General features: G+C 43.8%; 1 protein-coding gene across 6 annotated transcripts in view; it reads left to right on the plus strand.

Moving 5' to 3' along the window:
- Positions 1-17222: 17222 nt before the first annotated feature.
- Positions 17223-25066, plus strand: part of SNX10 (sorting nexin 10) — an 86159-nt gene continuing 78315 nt past the window's right edge. For 4 of the 6 annotated variants that reach the window (XM_033192487.1, XM_033192485.1, XM_033192486.1 and 1 more), the window contains exon 1: positions 17223-17450. The gene's annotated coding sequence lies outside the window, so the exon portion shown is untranslated. Of the gene's footprint in view, positions 17551-18406; positions 18517-25066 lie in introns of those variants that run through there. The other 2 variants (XM_033192490.1, XM_033192489.1) reach the window with 2 other exon arrangements.

The raw sequence follows: 25066 nt of genomic DNA on the forward strand, positions 1-25066 counted from the left end.
ATTATAGGCTTGAGCCACCATGCCTGGCTGATGTTTTAAAAACTTAATGAAATATTATTTTTTAATTTTTTGAGCAGTCTTGTTCTGTCACCCAGGTTGGAGTGCAGTGGCACAATCACAACTCACTGCAGCCTCAACCTCCTGGGCACTAGTGAGCCTCCCACCTCAGCCTCCCAAGTAGCTGGGACTGCAGGCATATGCCACCATGCGCAGCTAATGTTTTTAATTTTTGTAGAGATGGAGTCTTACTATGTTGCTCAGGTTGATCTCGAACACCTGGGCTCAAATGCTCTTCCTGCATTGGCCTTCCAAAGTGCTGGGATTACAGGTGTGAGCCACCAGGCCTGGTTACTTAATATTTTTTAGTGCACAGGAAACTTCACCTCCAAATGTGGCTCCCTGGTATAATGAATATTTTGAATTAAAGTCCTGTAGAGATCAATAGATGCTAGAAGAGACTTTTCCCCTATCTACATGAAGATCTGAAGGACCAACCAAGGAGAACAATTGTTCCCCACCCCCACTGCTTCCTCCCCCTGCCACAGTCTCTCAATCCTCTATCCCTCCCAAAGGCAGGATGAAGTTGTTCTCTGAAATTCCTTTATCTGCCTAGAGTTCAGATCTGCCAAAGAAGAAAACAATGACCTCTGGTCCATCTCTGATTTTTCATTAACTGAACTCTTATCACAGGAAGAAAGACTAAAGTCTCTCAACAAACCGAGGCAGACTGTTGTCACAAAGCATTTTTTGCCCTGTGGACCCAACAGACTTTGTCCTAGGCCATTGTATGTTCTTCATGCCCATTGAGTGTTCCTAAAAATCATTTAGTAGCCCCCTAAAATAGCCCACACTTTTCCTTCTCCTCATTCCCTTCTAAAAATAAGGCTATATAAGGCTGGGCGAGGTGGCTCATGCCTGTAATCTCAGCACTTTGGGATGCCCAGGCGGGTGGATCACCTGAGGTCAGAAGTTTGAGAGCAGCCTGGCCAATATGGCAAAACCCCGTCTCTAATAAAAATACAAAAATTAGCCCAGTGTAGTGGCGGGCACCTGTAATCCCAGCTACTTGGGAGGCTGAACCAGGGATAATTGTTTGAACCCAGAAGATGGAGCTTGCAGATATCACGCCACTGCCCTCCAGCCTAGGTGACACAGCCAGACTCTGTCTCAAAAAAAGAAGAAGAAGAAGAAGAAGGAGGAGGAGGAGGAGGAGGAGGAGGAAGAGGAGGAGGAGGAGGAGGAGGAAGAGGAGGAGGAGGAGGAGGAGGAGGAGGAGGAGGAAGAAGAAGAAGAAGAAGAAGAAGAAGAAGAAGAAGAAGAAGAAGAAGAAGAAGAAGAGGAGGAGGAGGAGGAGGAGGAGGAGGAGGAGGAAGAGGGAGGAGGAAACTATATAAGTATTTGGGCCCCATTGGGATACTAGGCAATCGCTTTGTGCTTCTCACCTGTATATACAATAATACATTTGTATGCCTTTACTCCAGTTTCTGCCCTTTTTTTTTTTTTTTTTTTTTTTAAGAGCTGGTGAGAGGTGAAGACAGCTGGACTTCCTGGGTCTAGTGGGAACTTGGAGAACTTTTCTGTCTTACAAGAGGATTGTAAAACACACCAATCAGTGCTCTGTAGCTAGCAAGAGAGATTGTAAAATGCACCAATCAGAAAACACACCAATCAGTGCTCTGTAGCTAGCAAGAGGATTGTAAAATGCACCAATCAGAGCTCTGTAAAACACACCAATCAGCACTCTGTAAAACGCACCAATCAGCACTCTGTAAAATGCACCAATCAGCAGGATTCTAAAAGTAGCCAATCACAGGGAGGATTGAAAAAAGGGCACTTTGATAGGACAGAAATGGAACATGGGCGGGGCCAATAAGGGAATAAAAGCTGGCCCCCCACCCCCACTCCCTCCCTCCCCACCAAGCCAGCAGTGGCAACCTGCTTGGGTCCTCTTCCGTGCTGTACAAGCTTTGTTCTTTAGCTTTTCATAATAAGCCTTGCTACTGCTCACTCTTTGGGTCTGTGCCATTTTTGAGAGCTGTAACACTCATCATGAAGGTCCGCAGCTTCATTTTTTTTGTGTTTTTTGAGACGGAGTTTCACTCTTGTTGCCCAGCCTGGAGTGCAATGGCACGATCTCGGCTCACTGCAACTTCCGCCTCCTGGGTTCATGCAATTATCCTGCCTCACCTTCCCGAGTAGTTGGGATTACAGGCATGCAGCGCCACAACCGGCTAATTTTTTATTTTTAGTAGAGACGGGGTTTCTCCATCTTGGTCAAGCTGATCTCGAACTCCCAACCTCAGGTGATCCGCCTGCCTTGGCCTCCCCAAGTGCAGAGATTACAGGCATGAGCCCCCGTGCCCGGCCTGTGGCTTCATTCTTGAAGTCAGTGAGACCATGAACCCTCTGGAAGGAACCAACTCTGGACACAAGAATGGGGTCTGAAAAAATAAAAATAACAATAATAAACACTTTGTTGCCCAAGCTGGCGTGCAGTGGTATGGTCATAGCTCACTGTAACCTCAAACTCCTGGGCTCTTCTGCTTCAGCCTCCTGAGTAGCTGGGACCAAGGCATGTGCCATCAAGCCTGGAAAATTTTTAAAAATTTCTTGTAGAGAAGAGGGCTCACTATGTTGCCCAAGCTGGCCTTGAACTCCTGGCCTGAAGGGATCCTCCCACCTCAGCCTCCCAAAGTGCTAGCATGATAGGTGTGAGTCACCACACCTGGCCTAATCTGTTTTTTGTGAGTTGAGTTTTCAGTGAACTTTCTAAGGATGAAGAGGAAGTTTTCCTTTTGCCCTTATATTTTCATACAAATAAAATTATTCACAATTTGAACATTGTTTAAAAAAAACTTCAGCTGAATTAAATTTAAAGGAGTTTAATTGAGCAATGAATGATTTGCGAATTGGGCAGCCCCCAGAATCACAGCAGATTCAGAGACTCCAGGGATGCCTTGTGGCCAGAACAAATTTATAGACAAAAAAGGAAAGTGATGTACACAAATTGGAGGTGAGGTACAGAAACAGCTGAATTGGTTACAGCTTAGCATTTGCCTTATTTAAACATAGTTTGAACACTCAACAGCGATGAGTAGTTAAAGTACAGGTGCTGGGATTGGCCAAGACTCAGCTACATTGTTACAGGTGCGTACTGCTAAGTTAGGTTTTCAATCTTGTCTACCTATTAAGGTAGGTTATGGTGTGTCCATAAGGACTCAAATATAGAAGTAGAGTCCTGGCCAAGCATAGTGGCTCACGCTTGTAATCCCAGCACTTTGGGAGGCCGAGGTGGGTAGATCACCTGAGATCAGGAGTTAGAAACCAGCCTGGCCAACATGGTGAAACCTGTCTCTACTAAAAATACAAAAATTAGCCAGGTGTGCTGGCGGGTGCCTGTAATCCCAGCTACTCGGGAGGCTGAAGCGGGAAAATTGCTTGAACCGGGGAGGTGGAGGTTGTAGTGAGCTGAGATTGCACCACTGCACTCCAGCCTGGGTGAGAAGAGCAAAACTCTGTCTCAAAAAAAAAAAAAAAAGACAGAGTCCTTCTCAGGCCATGTTTACTTTGCTTTAACAATATAAAAATCAGTATCACATTTCATTGGTGTTATGTCTAAACTCACATATATAGAAATTGAATGGTAATTTGAATTGCTTAATATTTCAAAAATATTGTAAACTGCCAGAAGCAATTGCTGCAACTACTTTACCAATTCTTCCTCCCTCCAAAACATGATTTGAAACATGAAGAAAACGGACACCGGGTACTGAGAAATACTTTATTATGCAAGAATATACTGCATTCCTGCTATTCGAAAGGAAGGACCTGAGAGGTAACTTGTCTTGTTTAGTACCCAGTTGTTGCTGCTCAATCCTCCCTGCACTTGGAAGTAGTGAGTCTCTGATTTTGCCAGTGACATAACCCACAATTTAACCCATGATACTCACCTCTCCAAAACTTAGCTGCTTTTGTACGTAGTAATGTTACAAAATAAATTTTAACACATTGAAAGCTAGTGTTCATCCATGTGGTCAAATTGACTTATTTTGTATAGACCTCAGAATAAAACTTGATCTCAGTCTCAAGGAACATCCTCTAAGGCCACAGACTGTGTGCAAGTTGTGCCATGAGCAACCCTAGGGGTCACTATTCACAGGGTAGTACATTTGACATTTTTAAATGATAATTTTCCAGCAGATGGCAGTAAATTGTCTGGAAGAAAGGTAACCGTTAAAAAATTATCACAAAGGTATTATATAGGCTACCAGCTATGTTGGATCATTCTTCTCCCCAGAGGTAATCTCTTATAAAAGTTTGAAGTTGTCCTTCTAGACCATATATTCACATACCATAAATATATGTACATAGAAAAATAGAAGTTTTATTATTTTAAAACTTTAGAGAGGCTGAGGCAGGAAGATCACGAGGCCAGGAGTTCGAGACCAGCAGGGCAATGTAGTGAGATGCCACCATCTCTACAAAAAAAAAAAAAAAAAAAAAAATTAGAAACAAAATAAAATAATAGGTAAATAAATAAATGAAAAAAAAACTTTAAACATATAAAGAGTAGTGGGGCAAAATAGGGTCTGGAGGCAGGGAACCTAAGGCCAATTCATGCTGACTTTCTAGAACTAAAAAGGAAAACCCCAACTTTCAACACTTAAGTATCAAAAGGACCAAAGGCTACTCCCTTTGCAAACCGCCCCTGCCCCCCACTTTCTGCCTGGCAGATGGAAAATTGAAAGTACCTCTGATTGGTTGCTTTGTGCAACCAATGAAATGTTTGCATAGGAGTGTAACTTTGTAATTTCACTTTAGCCTTTGATTGGTTGCTTTTTGTAACCAATCAGACTGATCATTGGCCACTATTTTATTTGCATGAGGTATCCACCAAATGGCCAATGGAGAACCTCTGGAGGGTATTTGGACCCCAGAAGATCCCGCAATGAGGGCCCTTGAGTCATTGCTCCAGCTACTCCTACCCTGTGACGTGTACTTTCATTTCCAATAAATCTCTGCTTTCCTTGCTTAACTCTTTCCTTGCTTTGCTGTGCATTTTGTCCAATTCTCTGTTCAAAACGCCAAGAACCTGACAATTTGCAGTAAAGACCCTGCACCCTTAACAAGTAGCACACTATATTTTCTATCTCGCCTTTCTCAGTATGCCTTAAAGATCTTTCAATGCAATGTAACCATATGTAACCCTGGAACTGTACCATCTGGTTCAACTTTGTCAGCAACAAATGTAACAAAATGATGAGTGGTTTTTCAGCTCCTAAGGACCCCCAGGTTGCAAGTCACCTAACCTGAGTATGGCCAGAAGAATCAAGCAGGCTCAGGTCCTGACCTCAGAGCCAGCTGGAATGAAAAAGCCAACCACAGGCAGAATTTAAGTGCTTGGACCAAGCAACAGAGACCAGATTAAAAAGCAAGGGTTGCCCTGTTTGGTTGGAGTATGGACTTTTCTAAAAGCTGAGGACCCAACATCACCTCACTGCATGATCTCACCAGACCACTGCTTCTTCGCATGAACCCAATCAGGTCACACCTTATGTCATCTTCCTATATCCTCCATTGTTCCCCTTTGCCCATAAAACCTGCCCCAGACCCCAGCTTGAGAGAGAGATTTGAGAATTGACTCCTGTCTCCTTGCCAGTCAAGTTGCAATGAAGCTTTTTCTTTTCTCAAAAGTCAATGTCATATCGGCTTCTATGTGTGTTGAATAGCTAGCCCTTGCTAATTTTAAAATCTGATGTATAATATTCCACACTATGAATATACTATGGATTATTTAAACATTTCCGTATTGGTGAACATTTAACTTGCTTCCAGTTTTTTGCTGTTACCAACTATGCTGCAGTGTCCACTCTTGTACCTATTGTCTCAGGCACATGTGTGAGGGTTTCTGTAGGAGAGATACTGAGGTAATATTGCTGGGCCATAAGGCACATATGAGTTTAGTTTTGATAGTGAGGTAGGAGGTGGGACTCAACTCTGGAGGAAGGGCTTGGACACCAGACCAAATTGAGGACTAGCTTAAACAGGGCCAGGGTGGAAGCAGCTTTCCATAAGATATGCCCACCAGTGTGCCATGTCAGTTTACCATTGCCATGGCAACACTCAGAAGTTACCATCCCTTTCCATAGCAATGACTCAATGACCTGGAAGTTACCATGCTTTTCCTAGAAATTTCTGCACCAACTCCCCCTTAATTTGCATGTAATTAAAAGCGGGTATAACTGTGACCGCTGAACTACCTCTGAGCTGCTATTCTGGGCACACTGCCTATGGGGTAGCCCTGCTCCACAACTGCAGTACCTCTGCTGCTGCTGTACACTGCTGCTTCAATAAAAATTGCTATTTAACACCACCAGCTCATCCTTGAATTCTTTCCTGGGTAAAGCCAAGAACCCTCCCAGGCTAAGCCCCAGTTTTGGGGCTTGCCTGTCCTTTCAGTAGGACATTGCTAAATTGCTCTCTAAAATTGCTTTTCCAGGCTGGGCACAGTGCCTCACATCTGTAATCCCAGCACTTTTGGAGGCTGAGGCAGGCAGATCACCTGAGGTCAGGTGTTCAAGACCAGCCTGGCCTGCATGGCGAATCCCTGTCTCTACTAAAAATACAAAAATTAGCTGGGCGTGGTGGCCCATGCCTGTAATCCCAGCTACTTGGGCGGCTGAGGCAGGAGAATCGCTTGAACCTGGAAGGTGGAGGTTGCAGTGAGTCGAGATCACACCATTGCACTCCAGGCTGGGTGACAGAGCGAGATTTTGTCTCAAAAAATAAAATAATAATAAATAAATTTTTAAAATTGGTTTTCCAATTTATACTCTCATGAGCAAAGCATGAAACTCTCTGTTGTCAATATGTGATATTCTCAATGCAAAGATTTTTTGACTTGGCTGGGTGTGGTGGCTCATGCCTGTAATGCCAGTGCTTTGGGAGGCTGAAGTGGAAAGATTGCTTGAAGCCAGGGGTTCGAGACCAGCCTGGGCAACATAGTGAGACTCTATCTCTATAAAAAAATAAAAAATAAAAGTTAAAACAAATTTTTTGGGCTGGAGTCAGTGGCTCACACTGTAATCTTGGCATTTTGGGAGGCTGAAGTGAGCAGACTGCTTGAGCCCAGGAGTTTAAGATTAGCCTGGGCAACATGATAAAACCCCATCTCTATGAAAAATCCAAAAAATTAGCCAGGTGTGGTGGGGTGCACCTGTAGTTCCAGCTACCCAGGAGACACATGGGAGAGTCACCTGAACCTGGGAGGTTGAGGTTGCAGTGAGCCATCATCACACCACTGCACTACAGCCTGGGCAACAGAGACACAGTGAGACCCTGTCTCAAATTTTTTTTTTTTTTTTACTAACCTGTTGAGAAATGGATTTTCCTTATATGTTTATTAGTTATTGGTACTGTCTCTTTTGTGAGTTGTCTATTTATATTGAAGGGGTTAAGAATATGACACCCCTGGCTGGGTGTGGTGGCTCATGCCTGTGATTAATCCAAGCACTTTGGGAGGTAGAGGCTGGAGGATCATTTGAACTCAGGAGTTCAAGACCAGCCAGGGCAACACATGGCAAGACCTTATCGCTACAAAAAGAAAAAAAAAAAAGGCCGGGCGCCGTGGCTCACGCCTTTAATCCCAGCACTTTGGGAGGCTGAGGCAGGATAATCACTTGAGATCAGGAGTTCAAGACCAGCCTGGCCAACATGGTGAAACCCTGTCTCTACTAAAAATACAAAAATTAGCTGGGTGTGGTGGCAGGCACCGGTAATCCCAGCTACTCAGGAGGCTGAGGCAGGAGAATCGCTTGAACCTGGGAGGCGGAGGTTGCAGTGAGCTGAGATTGTGCCATTGCACTCCAGTCTGGGCAGCAGATCAAGACTCTGTCTCAAAAAGAAACAAAACAAAATTATCCAGGCATGGTGGTTTGTGCCTGTAGTCCCAGCAACTTGGGAGGCTAAGGTGGGAGGATCACTTGAGCCTGGGAGGGGTCAAGGTTGCAGTGAGCCATAATTGTGCCACTGCACTCTAGTCTGAGTGACAGAGAAAAAGACCCTGTCTCAAAGAAAAAAAAGAAAAAAAGAATGTGACCTTCATTCTGTTTCTTAAAAGCAGGAGATGAACTTCTCATGTGAAAGATGCAGTATTTTTTTGGGAGGCTGAGGTGGGAGGATCGTTTGAGTCCAGCCTGGGGAACACAGCAAGATCTTGTCTCTAAACAAACAAACAAACAAACCCCCTAAAACCCCCATAGCATTTTTTTTTTTTTTTTTTTTTTGAGACGGAGTCTGCCTCTGTCACCCAGGCTGGAGTGCAGTGGCGTGATCTTGGCTCACTGCAAGCTCTGCATCCTGGGTTCACACCATTCTCCTGCCTCAGCCTCCCAAGTGTCTGAGTCTACAGGTGCCCGCCACCACACCCGGCTAATTTGTTTGTATATTTAGTAGAGAGGGGGTTTCACCGTGTTAGCCAGGATCGTCTTGATCTCCTGACCTCACGATCCGCCCGCCTCAGCCTCCCAAAGTGCTGGGACCACAGGTGTGAGCCACTGTGCCCGGCCACACCCACAGCATTCTTATCAAGGATGGAAAGTTGAGACTGAGAAACTTCTGTACAGACCTTGTTAAAATAACTCTAACTGCTTCTGGGTCTTCATTTCCTTATAGGGGCTCCCACACCATTTAACACTTGTATTAAATAAACTTGCATGCTTTTCTCCTGTTAATCTGTCTTATGTTAATTTAATGCTCCGGCCCAGGCTAAAAGAGGACAGAGGTGGAGTTTTGCTGCCCCTACAATACCTTCAGTGTTTGTCTCTTTGTGTATGCAGAGATATATATTTATGTATATAAATAAAATATTTATAAATATTTATTCACTATACTCTATTTTCTATATAAATATATAGAAAAATATATCTTATAAATATATACATAAATATATTTATATATCTTATAAATATATACAAAATATATTTATATATTTATAGTGTATATAGAGAAATATATATAGTATATATAAATATATATATAGTTTTTTTTGTGTGTGTGTGTATATATATTATTATTATTTTTGACAGGGTCTTACTCTGTCACCCAGGCTGGAGTGCAGTGGCATGATCACAGCTCACTGCAGCCTCTGCCTCCTGGGTTCAAGCAATCCTCTCAACTCAGCCTCCTGAGAAGCTACGACCACAGGTGTGCACCACCGTGCTTGGCTATTTTTTTTTTAAATTTATTTTTTGCAGAGATAAGGTCTTACTATGTTGCCCAAGCTAGCCTTGGATTCCTGGGTTCAGGCCTCCGACCTTGGCCTCCCAAAGTGCTGGGATTACAGGCATGAGCCACCACGCCTGGCCTGTTTATACACTGTTGAATGCACTCTACATAATATTTGAATGGTTCAAAAGGATATAGATTAAAAAGCAATCTTCCTCTCATGTTTGCCCCCACTTCGTTATTTCTCCTCACCAAAGTTTATCCTTTCAGAGGAATTTCATACATATACATAGGTTGGTTGTTAAAAAAAATTTAGTCCTGTCTCTGTCCATTCACAGAAAATTGTATAAACGAGTATAAGCATACTTTCTTCTGCAAAAGTTGTCATAATGAGATTTGGATATTATGAGACTATTTATTTAGGAAAGATGAGATGTGCACTAAAAACAACAACATCAAAATCACGTTTATGAAGCTCTTTCCTACTCTGTTGCAGTCCTGGACTTAGTAATTTATATTCGTAATTTATATCTATTATTTCCTAATGATAACCCTGTTGGATAGGTACTATTTCACAGATGAGAAAACTGAGGCTTAGAGACATGAAGTAACTTGCCTAAAGAATTTGGGGATTAGGGCCGGGCGCGGTGGCTCAAGCCTGTAATCCCAGCACTTTGGGAGGCCGAGACGGGCGGATCACGAGGTCAGGAGATTGAGACCATCCTGGCTAACATGGTGAAACTCCGTCTCTACTAAAAAATACAAAAAACTAGCCGGGCGAGGTGGCAGGCGCCTGTAGTCCCAGCTATTCGGGAGGCTGAGGCAGGAGAATGGCGTAAACCCGGGAGGCGGAGCTTGCAGTGAGCCGAGATCTGGCCACTGCACTCCAGCCTGGGCGACAGAGCAAGACTCCGTCTCAAAAAAAAAAAAAAAAAAAAAAGAATTTGGGGATTAGAAGGAAGCTTTTTGGCGCTGGAGCCTGAGCCTTAACCACTGTACTCTACTACCTCCACATGGTTATAGACTATAACGCACCCAATATCCAGAACTAGTACCACGTGTACAGGTACTAAAGACCACATAGCACATGCAGAACACTAAAGAAAACCAAACCCGCCCAAAACAAAAAACCCCAGCTCCTCAGAAAATGGCTTCTCTACTGGTTTCTTGTTCTTTGATTGAGGGTTGGTGCCAATTATACCATACTGCCATTTATATCAAAGGCTTAAAAATTAGATGATTGGGAATGGATTTATGTTTGATATGCTCAGTAATAGCTAAAGGTTTGTTTCGTTTTTTGTCAGTTTTAATCAACCAATTTATTTTTAGTTCATAATAATAAAATAAAATTCACCATTGAAACCAATGCTTTTAAAATGCAGCTTTTTTTTTCTTTTCTTTTTCTTTCTTTTTTTTTTTTGAGACGGAGTCACACTCTCATCCAGGCTGGAATGCAGGGACTGATCTCAGCTAACTGCAACCTCTGCCTCACGGGTTCAAGTGAGTCTCTTGCCTCACCTGCCCCAGTAGCAGGGACTATAGGTGTGCACCACCACACCTGGCTAATTTTTGTATTTTTCAGTAAAGATGGGGGTTCACCATGTTGGCCAGGCTGGTCTCGAACTCCTGGTTTCAAGTGATCTGCCCACCTCAGCCTCCCAAAGTGCTGGGATTATGGGCATGAGCCACCGCGTCAGGCCTTAAAATGTAGCTTTTGATAATGCAAGGGCTTTTTCGCTTTTGTTTTCTCTTTCCCAGGAGTGAAGTTACTTTGGTAGAGCGGAATGAGCAAGACATCACTGCAGAGCATCCCTTGGTGGTTCTGGGGAATACTGGGCAACGTGCCTACCTCTGCTTGGGTGTGTGCTCCTGTCAGTTATGTAAAGCCATATGAACATATAGCAAGTCATGTGGTGATAATTCCCATTATAGATACTTTAGCATTTACAGTAAGGATTGGTCTTCTTACTTGCAACTTCTGTAAGTGATAAAATGTGAGGATGTGAGATGCCCTTAGTACTTCAACTTTGAAACAAAAATTTCAACTACTCCTTTTTCAAATGTCTGAATTGTTTCCATTTGCAAATATTTTTCTGAGTAGATTGGAATCTTGTTAATATTGAGCAATCAAATAGAGGGGAAAAATGGGATGTTAACACTGATAGGAGATTCCAACGATCTTTCACAAATCCCTAATTTCAAATCTTGGTGTTCAACAAAACAGCTTCCGATGGTCATTGATTTCTTTATAATTAGCAAATGCTACAAAATTGAATTCATCAAATAAATGTATAGTAATGGAATTGTGTTTTTCTTTGTTTTATAAATGGAGTTCACTTGAAAAAAGGGTTCTGTTGCTAAAGGTGTTTGAAAAACCAGTAAATTGGATCGCTGTAGAGAGGCTACTGTAGGATTCTGAGAGTTGAGCGAGTAGAACACAGAAGGTGAGTTCCACCGTGATCTGGCCAAGATGAAATGTATGGATCTTGGACCTGAGTAGATCACAGGAAGGGATTGGGTCAAAGCAAGTGCCAAAGTTAGCACGTTTGGGGTGTTAACTGGGAGAAGAGTAGTCCACTAACAAGAATAAGGAGGTGGGTGGATGGATGAGAAGTTAAACCCCTTCGTCTTACAAACAGGTAAGGTCGCTCAAAAGGTTTTTCTAGTCTTTTTTGGAGAGGCGTGCATAGGTTAAATATTTTGAAAAACTGTATAAGATTGATATTTAAGAGTGGTTATTTTATTCACCATTAATCTGTATTTCATTGTTTTGAAAAAACAGTAATTATAATCACAGTATCAGAAATCAAAATCCAAATTGTCATTTGTTTAAATTTTTTCTTATATCCCATTATTAGTTGTTTGATGAAAGATAAAAACCACCTTCCCTACATCGCAAATATTTCCTGTGGCAGTGTTTCCCAAGAAGGCAGAACCATTCATGTAAATGTAAAGTGTTTTTGAATACAATGTTAAGTATATATTATCAGTTAATTATAATTTCTTAACATCAAGTCCAGGCAACTTCCATTTTCACTCTGTGGATTTTGCAATTTTCCTAAGAGAGGTGGAAGGACAGGGGGTGGAGGTGGCTTTCCTTACCGTGTGTAACTAAGTGCACTTAGCTTGGAGACAGGAGAGATTGGAGAAGAGGATCAAGTTATAATAACAGCTACAATTTACTGAACACTTACTGTTTACTCGGCACAAGAGCTTTACCTGGGTTATTTCATTTAAACTCCACAACAGCCCTATGAAGCTGGTGTAGTAGTACATCTACCACAAATATAAGAAAGTCAAGTTTCTCAAATGCTCCCATTACAGCGCTAAATACAAAGAACTGAGAAGATATTCCATGAGACACAGAATAAAATATCTTTCCCCAGCATAAGGATATTATACCAAGAGAGGCAGAAATGGTTATAATTGTTTTTTTGTTTTTGTTTTTGAGATAGAGTCTCACTCTGTTGCCCAGGCTGGAGTGCAGTAGTGTGATCTCGGCTCATTGAAAACTTCCCCCTCTATGTTGAAGCAATTCTCCTGCCTCAGCCTCCCAAGCAGCTGGGATTACAGGTATGTGCCACCACGCCTGGCTAATTTTTTGTATTTTTAGTAGAGATGGGTTTTCACCATGTTGGCCAGGTTGGTTTCAGAACTGACCTCAGGCGATCTGTCCGCCTTGGCCTCCCAAAGTGCTGGGATTACAGGCATGAGCCACCATGCCTGGCCTGGTCATAATTGTTTATGTGTTTTGTGTGTGTGTGTGTGCCTCCAAGAGTAGTTCTTGTGCACAGAAAATATTGTTTTGATGTTATTTTTAGGATATTTGATTTGTTAAAGTTACAAGTTTAAGAGTATAATTATTCCTTAGTTTTTAAAGTTTTCCTAACTGCGTGGAAAAAGTTTTTCCTCTGCTCTCACTCCACAGTCAACATGGAAGGCTTCTGTGACCAAAGGTGTGGAGGTTTCTCCCCACACACCAAGCAACCAGTTAATTCTGCAGCTGCCACCAGCTGGGTGTTCTCTACTACAGTTCAATTCCTCTTTTTTTTTGTTTTGAGATGGAGTCTCACTGTCGCCCAGGCTGGAGTGCAGTGGCACAATCTTGGCTCACTGCCACCTCCACCTCCCGAGTAGCTGGGATTACAGGCGTGGGCCACCATGCCCAGCTAAGTTTTATATTTTTAGTAGAGATGGGGTTTCACCATGTTGGCCAGATTGGTCTCGAACTACTGACCTCAAGTGATCCAGCCTCCCAAAGTGCTGGGATCACAGGCATGAGCCACAGCGCCCCGCCCCAGTTCAATTCTGACACCACCTACCTGGAGACAGTGTCACATCCAACAGGTTGAGGGCTCAGTCCCACAAGATTGCCTCCTCCCACTTCTGATGACAATTGCAAGCTCCGCCCAGGCTGTTTTACCTGTGTTTCTGACTGATCGGCTATAAATTGGGGATCCCATGACCCCCTCCTTAAGTTCAAATAATTTACTAGAGTGGCTCGCAGAACTGTGGGAAACACATTTATCAGAAAGATAGTACAAAGGATACAGATGAAGTGATGCATAGAGGGAGGCATGGGGGAAGGGGCATGGAGCTTCCATGCCCTTCTCAGGTGGACCACCCTCCATACACCTGCACATGTTCAGCTATCCTGAAGCTCTCTGAACCCTGTCCTCTTGTGTGTTTATGGAGGCTTCATTATGTAGGCATGATTGATTAAACCATTGTTCATTGGTGATCAACTCAGTGTTAAGCTGTTCCCCACCCCACAGAAATTGGGGAATGGGGCTGGAAGTACTGATCCTCTAATCAGGGTGTGGTCTTTCCAGTGACCAGCCCCTTCCTGAAGCTACTTTGGGGCTGCCAGCCACCAGTCAACTCATTAGCATACAAAAAAACATCATGTTGGAGATTCTAAGGATTTTAAGAGCTTTATACTAGGAAATGGGGATGATGGCCAAATATATATTTTATAATGTCACACTTAATCTTATTCCATTTATAACTCTAGCAAACTTTAACAACCAAAAAGGCATTTGATTAATGTTTGATCCCATTAACTTAATTACCTCTAAATATTTTAAACTTCATTCGTGAATTTAATATATTTGTTTCCCTTGTAAAGGGCTTTAATTGTGTGATTAACAAGTAACTCAACATCTAATAAATTAAATTTATAAATGTGGTAAATCTTAAACTGTAGTGAGTGTTCCAATACTGTTTATTAAGTTCATAAGACCATCTTCAACTCATTCGTATCCAGCTATTAAATTACACATTTTAAAACTTAACGTACAAGGCAAATGGTTACTTCAGTAGGCCAAGTTCTCTTACACATTAACACATACATAGAATTCCAAATATGCCCAGATTCCTTAAAACAAAATATTAATATTACAGGCTTGAATCTTTTACACGTCTCATACTCAATTTTCAGTCTTCCCAGGGTTAAAATGCTCATCTATTAAGAATTTTGATGTTTGTTTTTAAAAGTAATGTTTATGGTGATCTTTTCAGTAGGTGGCTGGCCTTCCTTCCTTCCTTCCTTCCTTCCCTCCCTCCCTCCCCCCTTCCTCCCTCCCTCCTTTCTTTCCTTCCTTCCTTTTTTTTTTTTTTTTGAGAATCTCACTCTGTCACCCAGGCTGGAGTGCAGTAGCGCGATCCTGGCGGGATCCTGGCTCACAGCAATCTCCGCCTCCTGGTGTAAGCGATTCTCCTCTCTCAGCCTCCCAAGAAGCTGGGATTACAGGCATGCACCACCATGCCTGGCTAATTTTTGTATTTTAGTAGAGATGGGGGTTTCACTATGTTGGACAGGCTGGTCTCAGGCTCCTGACGATCCACCTGCCTCGGCCTCCCAAAGTGCTGGGATTAAAGGCGTGAGCCACCACGCCTGGACAGCAAGCAAGGTTTCTTTCTCTCTCTCTTTGTTTATTTTTTTTTGAGACGGAGTCTCGCCCTGTCACCCAGGCGGGAGTGCAGTGGCGCGATCTCGGCTCACTGCAAGCTCCACCACCTGGGTTCACGCCATTCTCCTGCCTCAGCCTCCTGAGTAGCTGGGACTACAGGTGCCCGCCACCACTCCCAGCTAATTTTTTTTGTATTCTTAGTAGAGACGGGGTTTCACCGTGTTAGCTGGGATGGTCTTGATCTCCTGACCTTGTGATCTGCCTGCCTTGGCCTCCCAAAGTGCCGGGATTACAGGCATGAGCCACCACATCGGGCCAGCAAGCTTTCTTAACCACTGTAGAGTCTCAGTTTTTACCCAACCTCACTGATGGTATAATAAAAATGCCACAACCTAAAAAAGGTGACCATCACTTAAGTTTCCTGGATTCAGGTTGCAATTTACCATTCCTAATAGGGTCATAATTCTAACAGATATTCAAATGACTTTCAGTAGACTCCAAGGGGTGGTTGCTGCTTTGTCTACAGCTGTAAAGTCATGCTCTTGACAATAAGTTCGGAAAGATTTTAATTTTACAGACTCTCTTAGGATCTTAGATACATGCTGCATTTTGTTTTCTACTCAATGTTTTTCTTTGTGGAGCATAGGGACAAGAATATAAAAAATACACTTTAATTTGATTTTCTTTCTTTTTTTTTTGAGACAGAATCTCGCCCTGTCGCCCAGGCTGAAGTGCAATGGCATGATCTCTGCTCACTGCAACCTCCACCTCCCGGGTTCAAGCGATTGTCCTGCCTCAGCCTCCCGAGTAGCTGGGATTACAGGCGCACACCACGACGCCCAGCTGAGTTTTTCTATTTTTAGTAGAGACGGCGTTTCACCATGTTAGCCAGGATACTCTGGATCTCCTGACCTTGTTATCCACCCGCCTTGGCCTCCCAGAGTGCTGGGATTACAGGCGTGAGCCACCGCACCGGCCTAATTTGATTTTCAAAAGTGATCATGGTTGCATTCACTTGTGTGTCATCACTTGGGTGCAATTTTAGGAAATTAAATACCAATGACTGAGGGTTCAGCAATACAGCTTCAAGATCCAAGATGTTAAGACACAACATTGCATATTTATACGTTTTGTTAGGGAGTTAATGTAGGTGTGGTGAACAGATGCATTTTCAGGTGAGCCTGGAATGGTCCCTGGAGGATGATCAGCGACAGGCTATGTCTAATGGGAAAATTCATGCTTGGAAAATGAAATATTAGGCTACTTTTATTATTCTGTGTCATTCAGTCACTTATTAGCAGTTTAAGTGATGGCTGCGGTTTCCCATGCAAACAGGTGTGGGGACCCAGTCTCAGGTGCCATTTGGGAAATGGTTTCCTCAGTCAGGTCCCTTGGCAGATCTCATTAGATTTCCCCCCAAATGTTTTATTATTTATTATTTATTATTTTTTTGAGACGGAGTCTCACTCTGTCGCCCAGGCTGGAGTGCAGTGGCTGGATCTCAGCTCACTGCAAGCTCCGCCTCCCGGGTTCACGCCATTCTCCTGCCTCAGCCTCCCGAGTAGCTGGGACTACAGGCGCCTGCCACCACGCCCGGCTAGTTTTTTGTATTTTTTAGTAGAGACGGGGTTTCACCATGTTAGCCAGGATGGTCTCGATCTCCTGACCTTGTGATCCGCCCGTCTCGGCCTCCCAAAATGCTGGGATTACAGGCTTGAGCCACCGCGCCCGGCCCCAAATGTTTTATTAAGAGACATTTCAAATAGACAAAAATTGAAGTAATTTTATATAAACACTCATAAGCCCACCACCTAGATGCTACGAACATTCTGCCATTCTTGTTTATCACATTATTTATCCGTTCCCCTCCCCATCGGCAATCCTCCCCATAACTGTGGGGTCGGGGTTAGGAAGCTTAAGGTGACTCAGGTGGCGAATTCCGAAGCGTGCTGCTGGATCACCTTCAGCCTCAGCGTCCCGGCTAATGGGGGCATTTCCTCCCTAACTCAATGTCAGGAAGCAGGAGGCTAGCTAGAACAGGGCGGGGGCGCACCTGGGCTGGGCTGCGCGGGGGCGGCGGAAGCACTAGGCGCGGCGGCAGCACTAGGCGCGGCGGCCACAGGCCGACTGCTGGCGCCGAGCGCGGGCGCGGGGCCGCTACGTGCGCGGGGAGCGCGGGGCTGCGCTCGTGTGCGCTCCTGGGCGCTCGCCGCCGCTGCCGCCGCCGCCGACGCCGCGCGCCTTTGAGTCAGCAAACTCCGCTGCCCGCGAGCCCGGCCCGGCCCTGGTCTGCTCTGCCCGGAGGAGAAGCCCGTAAGTGACAAGAGACCCGCTGACGGGCCGCCGCTGCACCGCCCTTGTGGGGACGGCGGCCCTTCTTTCCAGAGGCGCTGGCCCTTCCCGCTGCGCCCAGGTGCCCGCACCCTTGCGGGTTGGAAAGAGGTTTGGGTCCCTTGGGCTTGGAGTGGAGGCGCCGCCTCCTTTTCTGCCGAGGTGTGCCGGGTGCCGGGCAGGAAGAAATGATCAGCTGGTTTGGTAGAGCGGGGAGATGGAGCGTGTGGATCCAGGGATTCCTGCCTAAAAAGACAGCCCGGGGAGAGGGTGGTGCAGAGGTGGATTCTAGATTACGGAAGAAGTGCTGTGGCACCTTACACCAGGCCGGGTAGAAGGGGGTGGGGAGGTTTTTTTTTGTTTTTTTTTAAATTCATGAACGGGTAGCTTTGAGTTGAGGAATTGGGAGGGGTAGGCAGGTTTATTCGTGGGATTGTGGGATTAAGGGAGAAGGCCCGAGGGAAAACCCATATTATTGACTGATTATCAGATTTGGTTACCAGGAAAGCTACAGCCTGTTTTTCATTTCCGATGCATCATACTTTTCTCAGATTACACGGATTATTGAGGGGGATCGTCATGAAATGGGGAGCAACATGTCCTGCTGAACGGAAGGGCTTCTATCTCTGCAAGACACGTTAAAAATGATGGTGTCAGAAAATTAGAACGAGGAGGAGGCTTGCACATGATCTCCATCAAACCTTTCATTTTACAGACAGGGAAGCTAAGGCCGAGGGAGGCCGAGTGTTGTGACAGGAATCATTCAGCCAGATGGGAGCAGAACCAGGCCTACAACCTGGCGGGCTTCTGACTTCCACCCCGGAGACGTCCACTTCTGGGGCCTGGGAACTGGTTTTGGATTGCATAAACTCCCCTCCTCTCCCGGGAGGGGGCTGGGCTGGAGGCTGAGGCCTTCACCGGGAAGAAGCAGGGACTGCTTGGATAGTTGACCAGCTTCTGCAGGGGCTTCTCAGTGAGAGAATGGAGGTGAGGTCAGGGACTCCTGCCTTGCCTCTGCCATCACTTCGCAGTGATGCCTGTTCCTAAGGTAGGTACATAGTTGGACCTTCATTATTCTTAATATTATTTACTTTTTTTCTTTTTCTTTTGAGACAAGGTCTTACTCTGTCACCCAGGCTGGATTGCAGAGGTGCGATCTTGGCTCACTGCAAGCTCCGCCTCCCTGGCTTAAGTGATCCTCCCACCTCAGCCTCCCGAGTAGCTGGAACCACAGATGCGGGCCACCACAGCCCTGGCTAACTTCTGTGTTTTTTTGTAGAGACAGGGTTTTGCCATATTGCCCCAGGCAGGTCTAGAACTCCTGAGCTCAAGCAATCCACCTGCCTAGGATTACAGGGGTTTTTTATTACTGATTTTTAAAGGAAGGGTAGACTTGAGATTGACTGATAGGGCAGTTTTTAATAAAAATACAAAAATAAAATGCATTTAGAAGAAACTGTGAAAAGATGTGAAATATCAGTGGTTAGCGTGGACTCGACTGGTCGTCCTGTTTCTTCTGCCAGTCCATTTCATTTTCACTTTTGATTACCATTTAACTGGGGAGGACATCAGTGTTGACAGTGGGACTTGCTTAGTCTGACACTGTGCCCCACCAGGGAGTCTCCCCTACAGGCTGGTACACACTTCCTCTTATTTTACTAATGGGAAGTACCCCTGAGTTAGGTAACCTAAAATAATAGAAATAAGCACGTTCATTAAAAAAAAAATAAAAGTATGTTAATCAAAGAGTAACGTTAGTGTTTTACAGCAATTCTGCTTGGCTTTGGAGCAATGGATATCTTTTCTCAGCCCTAGGATCACTACTTTAATTTTAAGTCTTCATTTTGCTCGTTAAGCTACTGAGGAAAATGACTTCTTTTTTCCATTTTTGGTGACAGGGCTGTGGTTTCACAACCACTTGGCGAAAGGCAGACAACTGGTTGAGAACAGGGTTCAGTCTATGCAGATTTTCATTTCCCAGCATGGCGGAGAAGGGCTTTTGGCCAAGCTCGTGGTTGATTCTGTGGGGACTCCACCAAATTTAGCACTGTTATCTCCAAACATCTTTCTCTTAGTAAACTAGTAGGTATGAATTAGCTCTTCTGTTCTCTAAGTCCTGTTCAAAGAGGAAGGTATACAGTATAGTGATTAGAACTTGTGATTCCAGACCTATCTGAGTTGAAATCTTGGTATAATATTTTTCTAAGTATAGTTTTGTTGGCAGGGCACTTAACACTCTCTGAGTTGTCTATTATTCAGAATTAAAAAAGGGTGATGGTAATCTTTGCCTCCCAGAACTGTTAATACAACAGCTGACATTTATTGAGCACTTACTATATTCCAGGCATTGTCACGTTATCGAGCACTTATGGGCCAGGCATTGTGGAAGAGTTTTTATGTGGCAGTCTCATTAAGCATCACAACAGACTTATGAAGCAGATTCTTTTATTGTCTTCGGTTTACATCTGGGGAAACTAAGGCATCAAAGTATTTATGATTTCTCTAAACTCCTCAGCTTACAGTTTTAACTACCCAACAAATGTGTGTCAGATTTCTATTATAAGCTAATAGTTATCTAGGGCTTACCGTGTGGCAGACCCTGTTACAAGTGTCCTAAGTACGTGAACAACCCTTGAGATAGGTATTGTTTTTCTCCCCTTCTTATTTTTTTTTACAGATGTGGAAACTGAGGCACAAAGCCCCAGATCAAACAACTAGTAATGCTAGAGCCAAAATTTGAACTAGGAGCTTGGGTCTGGAATCAGTAGTAACTCTCAGCCACCCACCTGCGAATTTAAAGGGCTTAGCCAGGCTTCAATCAAGGGCAACTTCTGTTGATACTTACATATATTTTCCCCTAAGTAACTACTCCTTGCCCCCAGTTTCTGCAGAATAGGTGCTTTTAGTTCTATAAGTGATTCAACTTTACTCAAGGCTTTGTGGTTCTGTATGTATTTCTATCGTAGTCTCTGTTATTTTTAAAAGCTTGTGCTAGGCCTCAGTGATTTTGCCTCTGGGGATAGGGAAATAGTCTTTATCAGATCTGTGAACCCCTTTCAAATATATTATTTCATTTTTACTTTTTTTTTTTTTTTGATACTTTTGTAGAGATGGGGTTTTGCCATATTGCCCAGGCTGGTTTTGAACTCCTGAGCTCAAGCAGTCTACCCACCTCAGCCTCCCAAAGTGCTGGGATTACAGGTGTGAGCTACTGCGGCCAGCCTGATTTCATATTCATTTGCAAAAGTGCATTATTCTGGGGGAGAGAATCTGTAGCTTTCTTCAGATTCTTTAGTGGTCACCCATGGTGGAAAGAAAGTCATTACTCGATGAAGGGGTGGCCTGCCCCTCCACACCTGTGGGCGTTTCTCGTTAGGTGGAATGAGAGACTTGAGAAAAGAAATGAGACACAGAGACAAAGTATAGAGAAAGAAAAAGTGGGCCCAGGGTACCGGCGCTCAGCATACAGAGGACCCATGCTGGCACCGGTCTCTGAGTTCCCTTAGTATTTATTGATAATTATCTTTACCATCTTGCAAAAGACACATCCTGCACAGCCCAAAATCCATTAAACCTTGAGTCACCACAGTACATGTCTCTTGCAAGGACAAGGTTGGGGGTAGGGTCACAGATTAACAGCATCTCAAATACATAACAAAATGGAGTCTCTTATGTCTGCTTCCTCCTATGTAGACACAGTAACGGGCTGATCTCTCTTTTCCCCATACTCACCATTGTATTCTAATAATCTCATTTTACAAATGAGGCTACCAAGGCCCAATGGAGACGCAGAATAACTTAATCTGAACTACACAGCTAATTAGAGGTAAAAAGGGGACTCAAACTCAGGTCCCTGAACTTCCAGTCTCATATTCTTTCCATTATAGCCTGATAGTTCCCTGTGGATTAAGGGGTGCCAGATCAATAAATTATAAATTGCCAGAGACCCCCAGCTCTCTCACCAGACTGTCCAATGTATGAGGCCAGCAAAGCTGCCTGGAAGTACCTGTCAAAATACGACATCGTTTGGCATGTGGTCCTGTGCTGAGCCACTTTACTCTGATTTGGTATGGGAATATACAACTCGGAGAGATGTGAGCCAGGAAAAGAAAAGCTGTTTGGGGAGAAGAGGAGGAATGTTGCAGACATACATTGGTTGAGGCACAGGCAGCCTTTCAGACCTCTTGGTAGAATTGTTGTGTTGGAAAGTTTTTGCTAAGAGATGTAGAAATTGAAACAAAATTCCCTGGGCTGGGTGTGGTAGCGCATGCCTGTAGTCCCAGCTACTCAAGAGGCTGAGGTGGGAGGATCGCTTGAGCCCAGGAGGTTGAGGCTGCAGTGAGCTATGATTGCACCATTGTACTGCAGCCTGCACAACAGAATTAGGCTCTGTCTCATAAATAAATAAATACAAATAAACCCAAAATTCCCTGATGTCTGAGATTTCTGCATAGTATGTGGCTCACTGGGAAGTAAGTCATCGCCTGGCTGAAGGTTGATGCTCCAATGACAAAAGAAGACGAAAAGAGTTGGGGTATGGTGGCTCACACCTGTAATCTCAGTGACTGAGGATGCTGAGGTGGGAGGATTGCTTGAGGTCAGGACTTCGAGACCAGCTTGGGCAAAAGCTGGGTGTGGTGGCACACACCTTTAGTCCTAGCTTCTTGAGAGGTTGAGGTAGGAGGATCACTTGGGCTTAGGAGCTGGAGGCTGCAGTGAGCCATGATCTCACTACTATACTCCAGCCTGGGTGACAGAGACCCCAACTCTAAAAAGAAATAATAATAAGAAAAATAAGAAAAACCTAAGAAGTCATGAGACCTTTAATAGTTTAGGCCAGCCTTTTAATACGACGTAAATTTTACAAACTGATAATAATAAAGCTTACCTGGAAAATAGATTTGTACTAGCAGGCAATACATTTTTGGAAAAGAATATTGAGGAGAGGCTTGTTCAGCTAGCTATCAAAATATATCACCTGGAGGTAGGACGCGGTGGCTCACGTGTGTAATCTTAGTGCTTTGGGAGGCTGAAGTGGAGGATTGCTTGAGGCCAAGAGTTCAAGACAAGCCTGGGCAACATAGACCCCATGTCTAAAATAAATTTTTAAAAATATATATCACCTGGGACTAGGAATAGAAAGTCGACAAATGGTTCCATTGTAAAGACAGCAATTGAGGGTATAATAGAATGGACTGTTATTAAGTCTGTTGGGAATGAGGGTATGATAGAATGGACTGTTATTAAGTCTTTTGGGAAAATTGCCTCTCAATTTGGAAAAGATTAGATCCCTGCCTCATACCATTCACAAAAGTAAATTCCATTTAAAGATTAAATGTCAAAACCAAAATTATAAATATTAAAATATATGTAAATATGGAAGATGGTTTTAAATAGCTTTTTGTTGTTGTTATTTTGAGACGGAGTCTCGCTCTGTCGCCCAAGCTGGAGTGCAGTGGCACGATCTCAGCTCACTGCAAGCTCTGCCTACTGGGTTCAAGAAGTTCCCTGCATCAGCCTCCCGAGTAGCTGGGGTTGTAGACGCCCACCACCACGCCTGGCTAATTTTTTTACTTTTAGTAGATACAGAGTTTCACCATCTTGGCCAGGCTGGTCTTGAACTCCTGACCTCATGATCCACCCATCTCGGCCTCCCAGAGTGCTGGGATTAAAGGCATGAGGCACCGCGGCTAGCCAGAAGATGGTTTTTAGAAATAACTTTGGCGTAGGAAAGACCTCAAGTTTAATACAACTCAGAAACCATAAAGGAAAATATTGATAGACCTAATTTCATGAAAGATTATACTTCATGTCTAGTAGTTTATTTGAACATGACCTTTGGCTACATTTCCTATCTTCACAGCTCAGGCACCCCAAATCTGTCCTTCCCCACTGCAGACTGGCAGGTGGGATTCCCCCCAGGTCACCCTCCTTCATTCTTTCCTCACATCTTTCTTCCTCTGTAGGAAACAGATTTTTCAGGGCCTTCCATACCTGCTACTTTCTTTGTCTCTCCTTTGTTATAAGTAATATTTTTAGAAATACATGTAAAATTTCAAGCAATAATGGCTGCACCTCTGCCACCTCTCTGTCACCTCTTATTTCATAAAGCTGGCTCTAAATGTTGCTTTACATGCTTCAGTATATATTTATGGAGATTATACATAACACATTTTTTATGTATATATTATAGATATATACGTAACACATTTTTTAAAAAGGAAGAATATATTAATACCATAAACAAAGTTAAAAGGCAGATGACAGGGCTGGGCGCGGTGGCTCATGCCTGTAATCCCAGCACTTTGGGAGGCCGAGGAGGGCGGATCATTTGAGGTCAGGAGTTTGAGACCAGCCTAGCCAACATGGTGAAACCCTATCTCTACTAAAAATGCAAAAATTAGCCTGGCACGGTGAGTTACTGAGGCAGGAGAATCACTTGAACTTGGGAGGTGGAGGTTGCAGTGAGCCGAGATCGTGCCATTGCACTCCAGTTTGGGCGACAGAGTAAGACTCAGTCTCAAAAAAAAAAACAAAGGCAGATGACAAAGGAGTAAAGCAAATGGTTGCAATATCTATAACAGGCATGAACTCTTAGAAATCAATAGGAAAAATAATCCAGTAGGAATATGGGCAAAGGCTATCAATAGGTAATTCACATATATATGTAAAAATGCTTAGTCTCATTAATAATCATACATGTGGATTAGAAACCATGAAACCATTTTTGCTTAGGTTTGTAATATCCAGTGTTGATGAAGGTGTGGGAAAATAGATTGTCACTGTATATGGCGGAGAGTGTAAATTGGTACCATCTCTTGGAAAGGCATGTCAGCAGTGTTTATGACATTTTAAAGTTTGCATACTTTTTGATTAGTACTTCCACTTCTAGGACCTTATCCCTCTGAAATACTTGCCTACTTGAAAAAAGGAAGTTGCTCCGAATGAGCCAAAATGGAAAATGTTCATTATGCATTATATTAGTCAGTTTGGGCTGCCATAACAAAATGCCATAGACTGGCTGGCTTAAACAACAGAATTTTATTTCTTAGGGTTTTGGATGCTGGGAAATGCAGTCTGATTTGGTTCCTAGTGAGAGTTCTCTTCCTGGCTTGTAGACTGCTGCCTTCCTGCTGTGTCCTTACATGGTGGAAAAGGAGAGAAAGAGAACAACCTCTTGGTGTCTCTGCTTGGTGTCTCACCAGTGCCATTGGGAGGGCCCCACCCTTTTAACCTCATCTAAACCTAATCATCCCTCAGAGCCCCTGTTTCCAAATATCAACACACTGGGGGTTAGGGCTTTACTATATGAATTTTGGCAGGACACAATTCAACCTGTACTGTATATTAAGTAATGAAAGCAAAGTACAGGAACAGTGGGAGAAATGCAATCTCATTTTTTGAAAAAAATCTGGAAGGATGATATGCCCCTAATTGTAGACAGTCATTACCTGTAGAGGGTGAGATTAGAAAGGGAAAGGGAATGGCATTATGGAGGATTTCAGCAGTATATTCCAATTTTTTTTTTTTTTTTTTTGAGATGGAGTCTCGCTCTGTTGCCCAGGCTGGAGTGCAGTGGTGTGATCTTGGCTCACTGC

The sequence above is a fragment of the Trachypithecus francoisi genome, unplaced genomic scaffold (genome assembly GCF_009764315.1).
Source record: "Trachypithecus francoisi isolate TF-2019V2 unplaced genomic scaffold, Tfra_2.0 Lachesis_group4, whole genome shotgun sequence".
NCBI lineage: Eukaryota > Metazoa > Chordata > Mammalia > Primates > Cercopithecidae > Trachypithecus > Trachypithecus francoisi.